The sequence below is a fragment of the Olea europaea genome, chromosome 21 (assembly GCF_002742605.1).
Source record: "Olea europaea var. sylvestris chromosome 21, O_europaea_v1, whole genome shotgun sequence".
NCBI lineage: Eukaryota > Viridiplantae > Streptophyta > Magnoliopsida > Lamiales > Oleaceae > Olea > Olea europaea.
The window spans coordinates 2,983,987-2,999,620 of NC_036257.1; the positions used below are offsets into that span (position 1 = coordinate 2,983,987).

General features: G+C 34.6%; 1 pseudogene; it reads right to left on the minus strand.

Annotated features, from left to right (window-relative positions):
* Positions 1-5,519: 5,519 nt before the first annotated feature.
* Positions 5,520-15,634, minus strand: part of LOC111370006 — a 75,619-nt pseudogene continuing 65,504 nt past the window's right edge.

Below are 15,634 nucleotides of genomic sequence, written 5' to 3' on the forward strand. Positions count from 1 at the left end.
TCCCACATTAACTCTCTAATTGGAAAATATAACTTCAAGCACCAATTCAAATCAACAGTAATTCTAAAGATTAAATTTCCTAAAACACATTCCCACATTTAATTATCGAAATCAAATTCAAAAGTGACCATATACATCAAGTACAAGACAATAGAGAATCACACCAATAACATTAATTAAGTGAAATTGAAATTCAACAAATATTTCAATTGTTCGATAGAAAAAGCATAACTGAATCTATGAAAAACCTAATAAATGTTAAACCAATGTCAAATCACAATCAAGATATGGAAATTTAAATCCTAGAATGGTTTAACAATGAAAATACTATAAATGAATTAAAGGATGTTGAAATCACCAAAATCGATTGAGTTCCTTTGTGGCTTCACCAAGATTGTTAGTTTTCCATGGAGTTTCTTGTGCCAAAGATGAGAGAAAAGTGTATGGGGGCATTCTCTTGCATTTTGAAGAGATTTAGGGCTTAAAAGTTGTGGGAGATTAAGTACTGTAAGTGGTTGGACAGAATTAGGAAACCAGAAAATTTACGCCAGGATTGTACTATGCGGTCGCAAGGTACAATCCCATGTGGTCGCATAGTTCACAAAAAAATGGCCCTGTGATTCTCTGAAAATAATCATATAGTCGCATACATTTAAAACTACTCGATTGCATAGTTATAATGTTTTCCCATCAGACTGCTTTCAGTATTTCGATCGTAACTTTTTCTTCCAATGTCCGATTGAGACTATTCAAAGTATATTGAAAAGCTAACAAAAAGAGCTACAATTTAGTTTGAAATAGCTCTTTTCCAATTCAAAATTTTAGTAGGTCAAAAATAGATCAAAATCTCTTACTGAAAATCTAAAACATTCTTGTGCAGTAGAAAATCGATTTGTGAAAATGTTATGGTCATATTTCACTTCTCTTGACCTTTCATTGCAACCATTTGACCCCTAGCATTGTAAAATCATCATTCCATCACCCATCTCATCTTTGAATTATTTGCAACTTGGCCCCTAAACTTTTACTTCATTCCATTTAGAACATTTTTCGCTCTTTTTCTCCCGAATTCCACTATAGTCATCCATTTGTAATCTAAATCAAAATATAATGATACTTAGTGCATTTAAGCGTCAATATATCATAATAATATAAGAATAAATGGATGAATTATTTAACAATTTGTGATATTATCACACCCCCAACTTGCTTATTGCTAGTCCCTAGCTATCTAATGCAAAATAAGACAAATAAATGATTGGGTGATGCTACAATTTAAATTGTTAAGTTCCAATTTAATCACAATTCTATGCCCTTTTCAAACTCAACATCATAAGAGGTTAACAATGTCAAGATCATCATGATATCAAAAACACTTATAAAATATGTGAGTATGTGTCAAGCCATAGCCATCTTATCGCAAATCCTAATACATGCAACATCAAGTATGTCTCGAGCTAAAGGTTCAGTCCTATAACTCACAGGTATCAAAGTGTTTAGTGCAGGGTTATCCTCTACGGAGCTGAAAAAGATACTCAAAACATGGAAGCTTAAACATTTATGAACAAGCAACAAGCAAACATTGATCACATGATAGGCACATTATCATTTGAAAATTCATCAACTTCTTACCACAATCCGACTTGGGATTAAAACAGCCAGTGTAAAAAGGTTGTAATGAGTATTAAGTTGGGTTATATGAAAAGAGGGACAAAAAGAATTCAAGGACTTCTAAGTACATAATTAGGCATTTCATCAAGTATTTCAATGGATCTCATCCTTTACATTAGTGCATTCCTCAATATTTCAATTCCCAACTCCAATCCTCTTTTTCTTTTCTTCATTTTCCCCCTTTTTTCATTTTCATTTCTCATTATTCTCTCACCTTTTTTTCATTTTTTTTTTTCAAATTCCCCTTTCTTTTGTGTTTTCTCGCTTCACTCAAGCACTTATCAACTCACTTTCTTCGTTAATATTCTTCTCAAATGAACATTCAATATCTACTATACACTTGGAAGCATAAAAGATAGAAAAAAATGTTTATGGGCTTGAGGTATGGATAACATTGGTGCATAGAAAGTAACGGTTATATATGTGTATTGCTCAAAGTGGCTACTAGGGTGTTAAAATCATGAGAAAAATTGGCTTGAAAGGCGCAAATTCAATCCTAAGTTGACTAACATCATTTCCCAAGTATGATCCACCATCTTATTATAGATTGTGTAATGTTATTGATAAGCATAATTTGTGTATTTATTTATACCACATTATTAAACTTTTAAGTCATCAAAATATTAATTCATACTTAACTTAGGTTAATTTTCTTTTGTTTTTAGTGAAGGACCCGTTTTGAAGCAATTGGGAAAGAAAATGATCAATTGACTATTAAATAGAAGTTTGTGGACTATATCTCACCGGAATAAAAGTTGAAGGATAAAAGTCAACGAAAGAATGAGAAGAATTGAGGACTCTAAAGCAAATATCAATCAAATTGGGCCCCCTTTTGACTAGTAGTAGGTGATTGAAATTGAATGAGAATAGGGATTCCTGGGGGCTGCCGGTTGTAGTGTATCTATACATATATATATTCTTACACATGCAATAGAAAAAAAGGAGAGGAAAAAACACAAAGGAATTGGCGGCTGCCAAAAGGAAAAAGTGGCTGCTGGTCTTTTATCATATATACACACACACAGCTGTTGGGGAGAGAGAGGAGGTAACTGACGACTAGGAAGAGAATTGGAGAGCTGCTTGGAGGTGAACAGAAGCCAACTGGGATATATAGATATATATACACATCACGCAGCTTTGGGGAGAATTGGAGTTGGAATAAAATACGAGCTGGCTGCTGGATTTTATGATATAGACAAAAAAGGCAGCCGAAATTGATAGAAATTGGAGAGAAGATTGCCGACAGCTTGGGCTAAATTTTATAAATAAACAACACACACAATTTGGAGCAGTTTGGAGTATAAGAGAAGAAAACAACCAGTTACATTCGCGTAAAAGTCAAGCAAATTTGTGGAATTAATCACGTTTCATCAATTTATCGGTGATATTTTTCCAATTTTATGTATTTAATTCCAATCTTATGTTAGGCTAATTTTTCTCATGTATTGGATGAAGATGAAACCCATTATGATTTATTTTTAATTCAAAACACGTGGTTTAATTAAATTCTTGCAGTTGTTGATTAATTTTGCATGCTTAATTTTATTGTTTGATTGCCTGATCACCAATTAAGTATATAGTTACCTGTTGTAGTGGGAGGCTCACAATAGGTTTAGAACACTGCATGATTAACATATGTACAATAAATTTTAGAAATAAGATTTATCACGTGTGCAATCTTTGAGATAATTATGAAATTGAATGCGTTCTATTCATATGAATTCGGACTAGGAATAGGATCGGGTTGGGTCGTGAATATGATAGATTTAATTTGTCTTGGAAAAGAAGATTAATTACAATAGAATTATCGATTGTTAAGAATGCAAGAGCGAAAGCTACGTAGTCAAAAATTGGAATTGATAATAATAGGTGGATTCGTAATCCAACACACTCTTCCCGTATACATTTTAAATTTGCATTTTATACGTTTTTATAGATTAAATTAGAATAATTAAAAATTACAAAAATCACTTTTAATTTGTTAACTTTGAATCTAATTAAAGACTAGTACACTCAATTAAATTTCATTTCTTGTGGGACGATACTCTAACTCATTAAATCTATTACTTGTCAACGATCTCGTATGCTTGCGGGTTTCACACGAATAGTTATTCTCAAAAGAAGTTTCCAATTCACAAAATCAATTATTGTCTATTACATTTTTAGTATATTATGGCTCTCAATCTTCACTAATTCTCACATGAAAACTTCAGCAAGAGACTCCTCTAACTACATATGTCAAATTACCATCTTACTGCAAGGCTTGTGTGCACAAAATTTTTTTAGCAAGTGTCCAACATCTAAATACTCATTACACAAAATTAACTCTTAGTGGCATATTTTATCATTCAAGGGCATAGACATGCAGCAAATTAGAGTCTCAAACGAAAATTTCCTCTCAATTCCATATGATTACGCAATTAATTATGCAATTCACAACAAAATTCAAATTGATCCTCCTCCAACTAAATGTTACATTGTTCTCAATGCATAAACATATCTTCCAAAATAAAAAGACGGAAAGGTGTCACCCAAATACTGCAGTGAATCAACATAAGATTGAAGGATAAGAAGGTTGAAAAGATCTCAATGGATGCATAATGCAAGGAATGAAAATAAACCTAAAAATGAGTGCAAGATATACTAAGAAGTCTAAAAATAAATGTATAGAAAAACAAAGTAAAAGACAAACTTGAATGATGTTAAGGATGGTAAAGGGGGTCTGCAAAACAAATTTCTTCCACCGCAGGCACCTATTGTTCATAAGCTATTTTGAGACGCTGTCCATTCACTTCGAACACTCTATCTTCATTAGGATCTTTAATTTCGACCACCCCATGTTCAAAAGCTCGTAGTACCACAATGGGGCTAGTATACCTAGAATGAAGTTTCCTGGGTACTTATGGAGTCCAGAATCATACAAGTACACCTTTTGATTTTGTTCAAAAATCTTTCGTTAAATATTTTTACCATGAAATGTTTTCATTTTTGCCTTGTAGATTCTAGAACTCTCATAAGCATCGTTTCTCAACTCTTCTAACTCAGCCAATTGAAATTTCATTGGCTTACCTGCCTCTTCTAGATCGAAGTTAAATTATTTAATAGCCCAATAAGCTCGATGCTCAAGTTCTACATGTAATTTACAAGGCTTTCCAAAGATGAGTCTATATGATGAAATGCCTAAAGAGGTCTTAAAAGTCGTATGGTAAGCCCAAAGTGCATAATTTAACCTTACAAACCAATCTTTACGATTGGGGTTCACCATTTTCTCCAAGATTTGCTTAATCTCCCTATTACCCAATTCTACCTATCCATTAGTTTGGGGGTGTTAAGAAGTGGAAATTTTATGAATAACCCCATACTTTTTCATTAGCGCCTCAAATGAATGGTTGCAAAAGTGTGTGCCCCTATTGTCATTAACCCTACAAGTAGCTACATCTACCCATTTAGACATATAATTTACTGCCACAATAATATATAGGTAACCAAAAGAAGGTAAAAAGGATCCCATAAAGTCAATTCCCCAACAATCAATACTTCTATTACCATAATGGGGTTTAAAGGCATCATATTACGTCGAGACACAATACCTAGCTTTTTGCACCTTTCACAAGATCTGCAATAAGCATTAGTATCTTTAAATAAGGTGGGCCAATAAATACCGCATTGTAAAATTTTTGACGTGGTCATTTTAATAGAAAAATAGCCACCACAACTAAGTATGCTGGGTATCTCTTTATTGGCAACACAACATCTCGAGATTTGATCAGTGCAGTACTTAAATAAACATGGGTATCCTGGTAGAAATTACATACCTCAACCAAGAACTTTCTCTTATCCTGTGCACTCTACTCTTTTGAGATTTCACCTGCAACCAAGTAATTTACAATGTGAGCAAACCATGATAGAGAAAAAACAAAAAATAAATTCTCATCTGGAAATTCATCTTTGATTGGCAAGGTGTTTGTATTGTCTTCAAAGATCAGCCTTAACAAATGGTGTGTTAGGACATTCTCAATTCCTTTCTTGTCTTTGATGGTGATGTCAAATTCTTGTAAAAGCAAAATCCACCGTATTAAACGTGCCTTAGCATCCTTATTTATAAAAAGATACTTAAGGGCTGTATGATCTGTGAAAATTGTAATAGGAGAGCCAATCAAATAAGATCGAAACTTATCAAGCACAAAGACTACATCTAGTAACTCTTTTTCATTTGTGGAATAATTCATTTGAGCAATGTTTAGAGTTCTACTAGCATAGTAAATTAAGAAAGGCTTACCTCAGCTTCATTGTCCAAGTATAGCACCTACTGCATAATCACTAGCATCAAACATAATTTCAAACGATAATGTCCAATAAGGTGGTTGCATTACAGGTGCTGAAGTGAGTTCGTTAATCATTGTTTTAAATACCTCTTGTCATTCTGAGGTCCATTCAAAAGTGACTTCCTTAATTAGAAGGTTATACAATGGTCTAGATATGGATGAAAAGTTCTGCATAAACCTCCAATAAAAACCTGCATGACCTAGGAATGATCCGATGACCTTCACTGTCTTAAGTGTAGGCAATTTAGAGATTAGTTCAATTTTAGATTTGTCGACTTTTATCCCCTTAGAAGAAATTACGTGTCCTAAGACAATTCCTGAAGGTATCATAAAATCACATTTCTCCCAATTTAAAACTAAACCTTTTTCCTCACACCGAGTTAAGATTCTCTTCTAACTCAACAGACATGCATCAAACAAGACTCCAAACACATTCAGGTCATCCATGAAGACTTCCATGCAATCCTCTACCATTTCACTAACTATGCTTTTCATGCATCTTTGAAATGTAACGGGGGTATTACAAAGTCCAAATGACATTCTACGAAATGCATAGGTACCAAAGGGATAAGTAAATGTGGTCTTTTCCAGTCTTCTAAGGTTATTTCAATTTGATAGTAACTAGAGTAGCTATCTAAAAAAATAGTAAAAGGATGGATAGCTACACATGAATTTGATCTAAAAAGGGGAGGGGAAAGTGGTCCTTGCGGGTAGCGGTATTCAACTTCCTATATCAATGCATATACGACATCCAGTCACTGTTTTTGTGGAGTACATTTCACCTATTTCATTTTCACCACAGTGACACCTGACTTTTAAGGACTACTTTTATAGGACTGACCCATTTACTATCTACAATCGGTTAAATGACACCTGCATCGAATAGTTTTAGCACCTCATTTTTCACAACTTTTTTCATCGTAGGGTTTAGCCTACGTTGTGGGTCTCTTTTAAGGGTTGTTCCTTCCTCTAGGTGAATTCTGTGTGAGCAAATTAGAGAACCAATACCCTTGATGTTAGCTATGGTCCAACCTAATGCAGATTTATGCTCATTCAGAATGTTCTAAAGTTGCTTACATTGCAATGCATCTAATTCTAAAGATATAATTACAGGAAAAGTATCACCTGGTCTAAGAAATTCATGTTTGAGTCCTGGAGGCAGCGGTTTCAACTCTGGTTTAGGGCTCTCAATGCTTGATAGATGCTGTCCTCTCGTCCTAATGCGATCCGATTAGCAGGGTTCCTATCTAACCCACAGGAATTGACACCGGATCCCAAGAATGCCCAAATACGATCAAGGTTTAGGAATTAACCTGCGAACAATGAACCAGGCAATCGAACGTATATTTAAATATGACCTCTTGATCACAAAGCTTACAAATATCTTTCGAAAATTTAGATTTGAACCAATAAAATATGAACCAAAAAACCAAGCAAGACCCTTTGATTACACACTTCAAAGATTCAACCCGATGTTTTGAATGCCACAAGAAATAAATTCTTGACAAATTCTGTATTATTGTTCCATTAAGAAAAAAAATTGAAGCAAAGCTTTGCAAGATAAAATCTCAATTAATTCATGTGAAAAGTCATTTAATGTATCAATACAATGAAAGAGAGTTCTTATATTTATACTAGTTGTAAGACCCTAAAAAATCTAGTAAAACCGTGCATTATTCATCCGAGATTACAAATATATGGAATTAAAAAATCTATCAAAATATGGAAAATCACGAAAAAGGAAAATTTTTGCCCAAAATTGCACTATGTGGTCGCATAGTATAATCCAATGCAGTCCCATAGATAATTTGAAATCCTTCAATTTGGTCTCGGGAATGGTCTATGCGGTTGCATGCCTTTTATACTATGCAGTTGCATAGTATTAAATGTCAATACCAACTTTTTCATGTACAAAATTTTGTGGCATTCCGGATTATACTCATGGGCGAAAATCCGACATCCAAGCTGAAAGTTATGCCCGTTTTAATCCATACTACTCATTTTTCCATATATCCTCTGAAACTTTAAATCCAATTCTCTTCGGTTCTCAACCCCAACATGAAAGTTACTCCTTGATATATAAACTTCATTATTTTGGACCTCGTAACCTCGACACTCAATTGCATGATTTTGTTAGCTTTGATCAAACTCGACTTTGCACTTAGTCTCTTCCCGTCAATCATGGAACTTGTTAACTTCATGTTGGACTCGGATGTTTGAACATATAAATGCCCATCTTTATCGACTCCTTTGAAGTCTCGAACTTAGGTCGAACACTTAATTTGTATGGCTTGTTGGCTAGAATTAAACTTAAACTTTGCACTTTGCTTTCTTCCAACAATAATCGAATTCTCGATAGTTTGGTGTGCAACCCGAATCATATCATTCCCTCTCTCTTCAAAAGGATTCATCCTCGAATCCTGATCCAAGTTATAACCTTTGTTGTTGATCATGGTAAGCACATGAAATGGGTTATCTCCTCTCGGATGCAATTTGGACCTCCTTTGACTTCGTATTCGCCTCTTCCGTAAGTAAACCCAATCTCCTTGATATAGATCAAAGTGTGAATGTTTCAACGGTTTCCTTTTGTAAGCTTGAAATACTCCAAGAAGAAATTTACTTGATGAAACCCCGTGCACTTTCCTTGCTTTATTCGGCCTAGGCAATTGCTACAATGTCACATCCAAGAAATGCATATTTTCCTTCAATTCAGCTTTGTCCTTCAACCCATGGCATATGAAATCCTTGCACATAAATCCCGTCCAATGCATTTAAAATTTATTTGTCTCTTCGAGAATAACAAATTCAATTTTCGGCAAATAAGATATCTCTAAGTCAAGATGCAATTGTTGATTAGTTTCTTCCACCAATTGAATTACAAACTGATGTTCGATTCTTGGGTCGGGTGGTACTTCAATAGTTTTATTTTCAGGAATTGAGTCTTCGTTAACCTGTAAAATAGAAATAGCAAAAATAGGGAGGGAATTGTTAGTAATCACGAATGCCTTCTCAGCTCCACTCTCCTTTTCATTTAAGTTTGCTTCCAAATCCTCATTTACCTCCGAAGACTCTTCTTCACTTTCATCCCGTTATTCCACTTCCATTTTAACCACTTCGTCATTTTCACTCTCTCATGTGTCTTCTCCATTTTTCTCACAATCAACCACCATACTATTTTTACTTTTAATCTCTTGCACCTTCAGAAGATCAATTTTAGAATTAAGTATGTCACAAATCTCTGCTAATTCCCGCCTATAATCCAATCCAACACTCTTGCTTGATATACTACCCGTACACTTCAAAAAATGTGTTTTCTTTCCCATTGGATACTCATCCCCATAAAATCTCCTAGGCTTCTCCCTAAATTCCACTTCTCACCGATCCTTTCGTGTATATCGTCTCCTCATAATATGCCTCAACTCATCCCAAGTCTCAATACGCCTCTTACCATTCCTTCGCCTAGATATTGTCAATTCATCCCACCAAGTTATTGCATAATCCAAGAATAAGCTCACAACTAACTTCAACTCTTTCTCCTTAGAGTAATTATAGCGCTCAAACATTACTTCAGTTTTTTCTTCCCACGCCACATACGCCTCAAGATCACTCCTACCCTTAAATTTTGGAATTGTCATTTTCATACCCACGTCAACACCATATCCATAATAATTCGTAGCTCTTCTTCCAAACTTATCGCCTCCATTTTTCATTCCTCGTATTACAGCCTCAATCCACACATCTTAATCACTATCACTACAATATTCATATGCATCATAAATTTTATTCTCAGGCTCCCATCTATTTCATCTCCGCATATTAGACTCCTCAACATGTTGATCCCTATGCAACTTAGTTAAATTTGAATCAATCTTATCCATTCTATTTATTGTATCTTTCATATCCTCAATCATCTTCTCAAATCTCCTCATTACATCCTTCGACATGTTGATTTAATTTTCGAATTTGATACTTTTCTTTACTCTTTTTTTTTCTCTAGATAGAAAACTTGACAAAGAATCAAAGACTCAACAAAATAGAAAAATTACAAGAAACACGACGAACAAAAGAAAAAAAATACGGAAAACAAAAGACTCTATAAAAATTTAAAAAATAGATATAACCTCGATCTTGGTGCCTTAGCTATGATACCAAATGATGCATACCTAGTTAGCACGGTTGCTAACTAACCCACAAAAATTGACACCGGATCCCAAGAATGCCCAAATATGGTTAAGGTTTAGGAACTAACCCACGAACAATGAACCAAGCAACCGAATGTATATTAAACAAATGACCTCTTGATCACAAGGCTTACAAATATCGTCCGAAATTTTGGATTTGAACCAAGAAAAAGTGAACCAAAAATCCTAGCAAGAACGTTGCTTGAAAGACCCCTTGATTACCCACTTTAAAGATTCAACCCGATGTTTTGAACGCCACATGAAAAAAATTCTTGATAAGTTCTGTATTATTGTTACATCAAGAAACAAAATTGAAGCAAAGCTTCGCAAGAGAAAATCTTAATTAATTCATGTGAAAAGTCTTTTAATGTATCAATATGATGAAGAGAATTCCTATATTTATACTAGTCGTAAAATCCTAAAAAAATCTAGTAAAACCGTGCATTATTCGTCCAAGATTACAAAGATATGGAATAAAATAAAATCTAACAAAATATGAAAAATTGCAAAAAAGGAGAATTTTTGCCCAAAATTACACTATGCGGTGGCATAGTATAATCCAATGCAGTCGCATAGTTCATTTGAAATCCTTCAATTTGGTCTCAAGAATGTCTATGCGATCGCATGCCTTTTAGACTTGTGGTCGCATAGTATTGAATTTCAATAACAACTTTTTCATGTGCAGAATTTCGTGACATTCCAGACTGTACCCATGGACAAAAATTCGATACCTGAGCTGAAAGTTATGCTAGTTTTAATCCACGCTGCTCTTTTCCTTATATCACCCAAAACTTTGAATCCAATTCTCTTCGGCTCTCAACCCCAACATGAAAGTTGCTCCTTGACATGTGAACTTCATTATTTTGGATCCCGTAACCTCGACACTTAATTGCATGATTTTATTAGCTTTGATCAAACTTGACTTTGCACTTAGTCTCTTCCCGTCAATCATGGAACTTGTTATCTTCAAGATTTTCGACTCGGTTGTTCGAACCTATAAATGACCATCTTTATCAACTCCTTTGAAGTCTCGAACTTAGCTTGAACATGTAATTTTCATGGCTTGTTGGCTAGAATTAAACTTAAACTTTGCACTAGGCTTTTTTCCAACAATAATCAAATTCTCGGTAGTTTAGTGCGCAACCCGGATCATATCACATCCTTTCTTGCAATTCTTCAAACTTAGGTTGCCATGGTAGTGTCCCATAATCCTGAAATTTTGTGAAAACAGGACAAATGTTAACATAATCTTCATTATTAAGACTTGCTGGAATTGCAGAATTTAAAAGAAAGAAGTTCAAGGGGTCAGAATTAGTAGTTGTAAGTGCTTCCTCTTGAGTGAGTGTCTCAATCATATATGTGTAATGACACTCATCATTTTTCATTGGTTGCTTAGTGATGGGAAGAATATTGACTTCTAAAGTCATATTCCCAAAATATAATTTCATTAGATTGTTTCTGCAATTTATGCAATTTATAAGAGCGTTAGTTGTGGTAAGAAAATGTCTACCAGGAATGAGAGGAATTTTAGAATCTACCTTTAGTAAAATTTATCAATTTGAACTAACACATCCTCAACTACTTCCCTAGGACTTATAGTGGACCGATCAGCTAATTGTATAACCATAGAAATGGGTTTCATCTCACATAGACCTAACAACAGGTATATTGCATAGGGCATGAGATTGACCCTAGCTCCTGAATCAAAAAGAGCTTGTGCAAACTCATGGTTCCTGATAATGCATTAAACAGTAAGACAGCCAGAGTCCTTATATTTCGGTAGGATCCTATGCTCTATCACAACAATCACTTGTTCAGTCCAGAAAGCAGTTTTCTTGACATTGTGGTATATACAAGAACGTGAGGGAAGGGCACTCTAGATGGATTTCCTACTACCTCATCACTAGGGCTACTTTCTTCAGACTCACTATACTCATTTTTATTTTTCCTAGGTTTGGAGATTGGTTCTATAACCTTTCCAGATCGAGTGGTGATGGCATTCACTTCCTTAAGATTGTTTTCTCCCAAACCTGAGGTTTGTGCCATATGTTGTCCCTTAGGTTTTGGTTAAGTTTGAGCTAAAAATTTCCCACATTCTCCTACAACTAAGGCGTTGGTCAATTTAGACATGTGATTTTTCATTTCCTTATTTTCCTCAATTACTTAAGTGATCGTAGTCTCAAATTTTTTATTTGGCTTACTTTGTACCTCTATGAATGCATGTAGGGTATCTTCTAAGGAGCTCTTAGAAGATGTGGGTTCATATGAGGGTATAGTGTACGCTCTATTCAATTGTCCAGGTTGCCGGTTGTTAGATTTTCAGCTGAAATTAGGATGATTCCACCACCCTAGATTTTAAGTTTTAGAGAAAGAAAAGTAAGGCTTTTTGTACATACCTAAGGCATTACAATGTTCCTCATAAACCCCCCTCATCTCAGTCAAAATGGGGCACTCTTGGGCTAGGTGATCTACTCCACCACACACAAAACAAGGTCCTAGGGATTCAACACGAGAAACAATTTGTGTAGGCTTCGAGTCCTTAGCACGCAAGGTTTCAAGTTCTCTAGCGAGGGCTTTCGCTTTGGCTATAAGGCTATCCTCCTCTCTAAGATAATAAATATATGTGCTAGTGGGGTTTTTGTGGGTCGTGACCTATTAATACTTTTAGTGGCGCTAGGTCCAATCCAAGTATGAGCCTTCTCAGCTAACTCATCTAAATACTATATGGCCTCATCCGAATCTTTTTGCAAGAAATCACCATAACACATCATCTCAACAAATTGACACTCCATAGGTGTTAATCCCTCATAGAAATAACTCACTATATGCTAACTCTCATAACCATGGTGGGGGCAAAGGGCTTGTAGTTCTTTATATCTTTCCCATGCTTGGTATAAGGTCTTGCTATCCTTTTGAATAAATGAGAAAATTTGTTTGTTAAGGGCGCTAGTTTTATGATGGGGAAAATAATTTTTGAAAAATGTTTGAGTCATTTCGGCCCAAGTGCCAATCGAACATGGTCTCAACAAATATAGCCAGCTTTTTGCTCTTTCTTTAACTGAAAATGGGAAAAATTTAAGCCTAACTGTATCTATTGTACTATGTTGATTAAGGAAGGTTGCAACCATCTCCTCAAATTTCCTAATGTGCACGTACGGATTTTCATTGTCAAGTCCCTGAAAAGTGGGAAGAAGTTTAATCATTTCTGGTTTAAGCTCCATACGTGGCATATTAGGTGGAAACATTATGCATTATGGTGTGGATGTGCGTGCGGAATGAAGATAATCTAATAAAGTCCTATAAGGTGTGTTGCCGTGCTCACTAACAGACATGGTGCTGTGTAATGTGGTGTTTGTGGCAGTAGATGCATTATCAAAGAAAAGGTTATAGAGAGATTCAAACATGGTAAAAGGTTCCGCAGTAGAACTCCCTTGATCGCCTCGATTCCTGCGCATAAAACACCAAAAACAACGAAACCGTGTTAAAACAAAATAAATAATAACAATGAGGAAAATTGAATCAAGTAAAAATAAAGTAAAGGAACGATATTACTCTTTTTCAATTAATCCCTTGATTACTTGTACCGTCTCTCCAGCAACAGCGCCAAAATTTGATTATGTCCAAGGAATAATGCGGTAGTGGTAGTACAGCTTTGGGGTGTCGATTTGCACAGGGAGATGGAAAATCACTCAAAGAATCCAAAAGGTGAATATTCTCTCGAAATGTGTAGTGGGATTTATTTATTGATAGGAATGAAATTTAAATATCAATGCGTGAAGTAGTGAAGCGTTGGAATTCTCTCAATTGGTTTGGATCATTCAACATTATCAATTCATCCTTATAACTCAATTAAAAATGTTAAACTTAACTCTCTAATTGGAAAATATGACTTTAAGCACCAATCCAATTCCACAATAATTCTAAAGATTAAATTTCCTAAAACACATTCCCACATTTAATTATTGAATCAAATTCAAAAGCGACCATATACATTAAGCATAAAGCAGTAGAGAATCACACCAATAACATTAATTAATTGAAGTTAAAATTCAACAAATATTTCAATTGTTTGATAGAAAAAACATGATTGAATCTAGGAAAAATCAAATAAATGTTAAACCAATGTCAAATGACATTCAAGTTATGGATATTTAAAACCTAAAATTGTTTAACAATGAAAATACTAGATTACATTAATTAAAGGATGTTGAAATCACCAAAACCGATTGAGTTCCTTCATGGCTTCACCAAGATTGTTAGTTCTCCTTGGATTTTCTTGTGCCAAAGTTGAGATAAAAGTGTATGGGGGCATTCTCTTGCGTTCTGGGGTGATTTAGGGCTTAAAATTCATGGGAGATTAAGTTACCCTAAGTGGCCAGACGGAATTACGAAACCAGAAAATTCGCACAGGGATTGTACAATGCGATTGTTATATTTTAAACTATGCAACCGCATAGTTATAATGTTTTCCTGCCGGACATCTTTCGGTATTTTAGCCGTAATTTTCTCTTCTGTTATCCAATTGAGGCAATTCAAAGTGTATTAGAAAGATAACAAAAAGGGATACAATTTTACTAGAAGTAGCTTTTTTTGAATTCAAAAGTTTACTAGGCAAAAAATAGATCACAATCTTTGACTAAAAAATCTGGAACATTCTTGTGTAGTTGAAAATCGATTTCTGAAAATGTTATGGTCATATTTCACTTTTTTTTTTTACTTCTAATTGCAACCAATTGGCCCCTATTATTTTGAAATCATCATTCCATCACTCGTCTCATCTTTGGATTATTTTCAACTTGGTCCCCGAACTTTTACTTGCTTCCATTTTGATCCCTTTTTGTCTTTTTTTTTCCCCAAATTCCACTATATCCATCTATTTGCAACCTAAATTAAAATATAAGGGTACCTAATGTATTTAGGCGCAATATATCATAATAATACAAGTATAGATTGATGAATTACTTAGCATTTGTGATGTTATCATGGCCCAATATTTTGAACCAAATGAATGACTTATCAGATTTTACACTTATGGCTGCAGAAGTATTGCCACTAAAGGCTTAGCTTGCATAGTGTAAATCCAATTAATTTTAAGGGTGGTTATTACTTCTAGAGAATTTAAGAAAATTTTGGTATAACATTTATGAATTCTTATATCACATTTATCATCTAATTCTCGTAAGATATACCTGATTTCTTTGTAGGCCATGAATATAATGTGATTACTGTTCAATAAATAACATGTTTAATGGGCTAATTTCCTTAAATTGGCAAGTCATCATTCCCCATTTGTACTTACCCACTGTTTGTATTTACTAGTTCAGTGAACCTCTCTCTGACAAGACTCATGCAATTAGAATTAAGTGCCCATTCTTTGAAACTTCTATTGAAGCCACTATGACAACTCTTTTCATCTCTTCACCATGTTACAAGCTATAGTTGCAGATCCATCTTAAT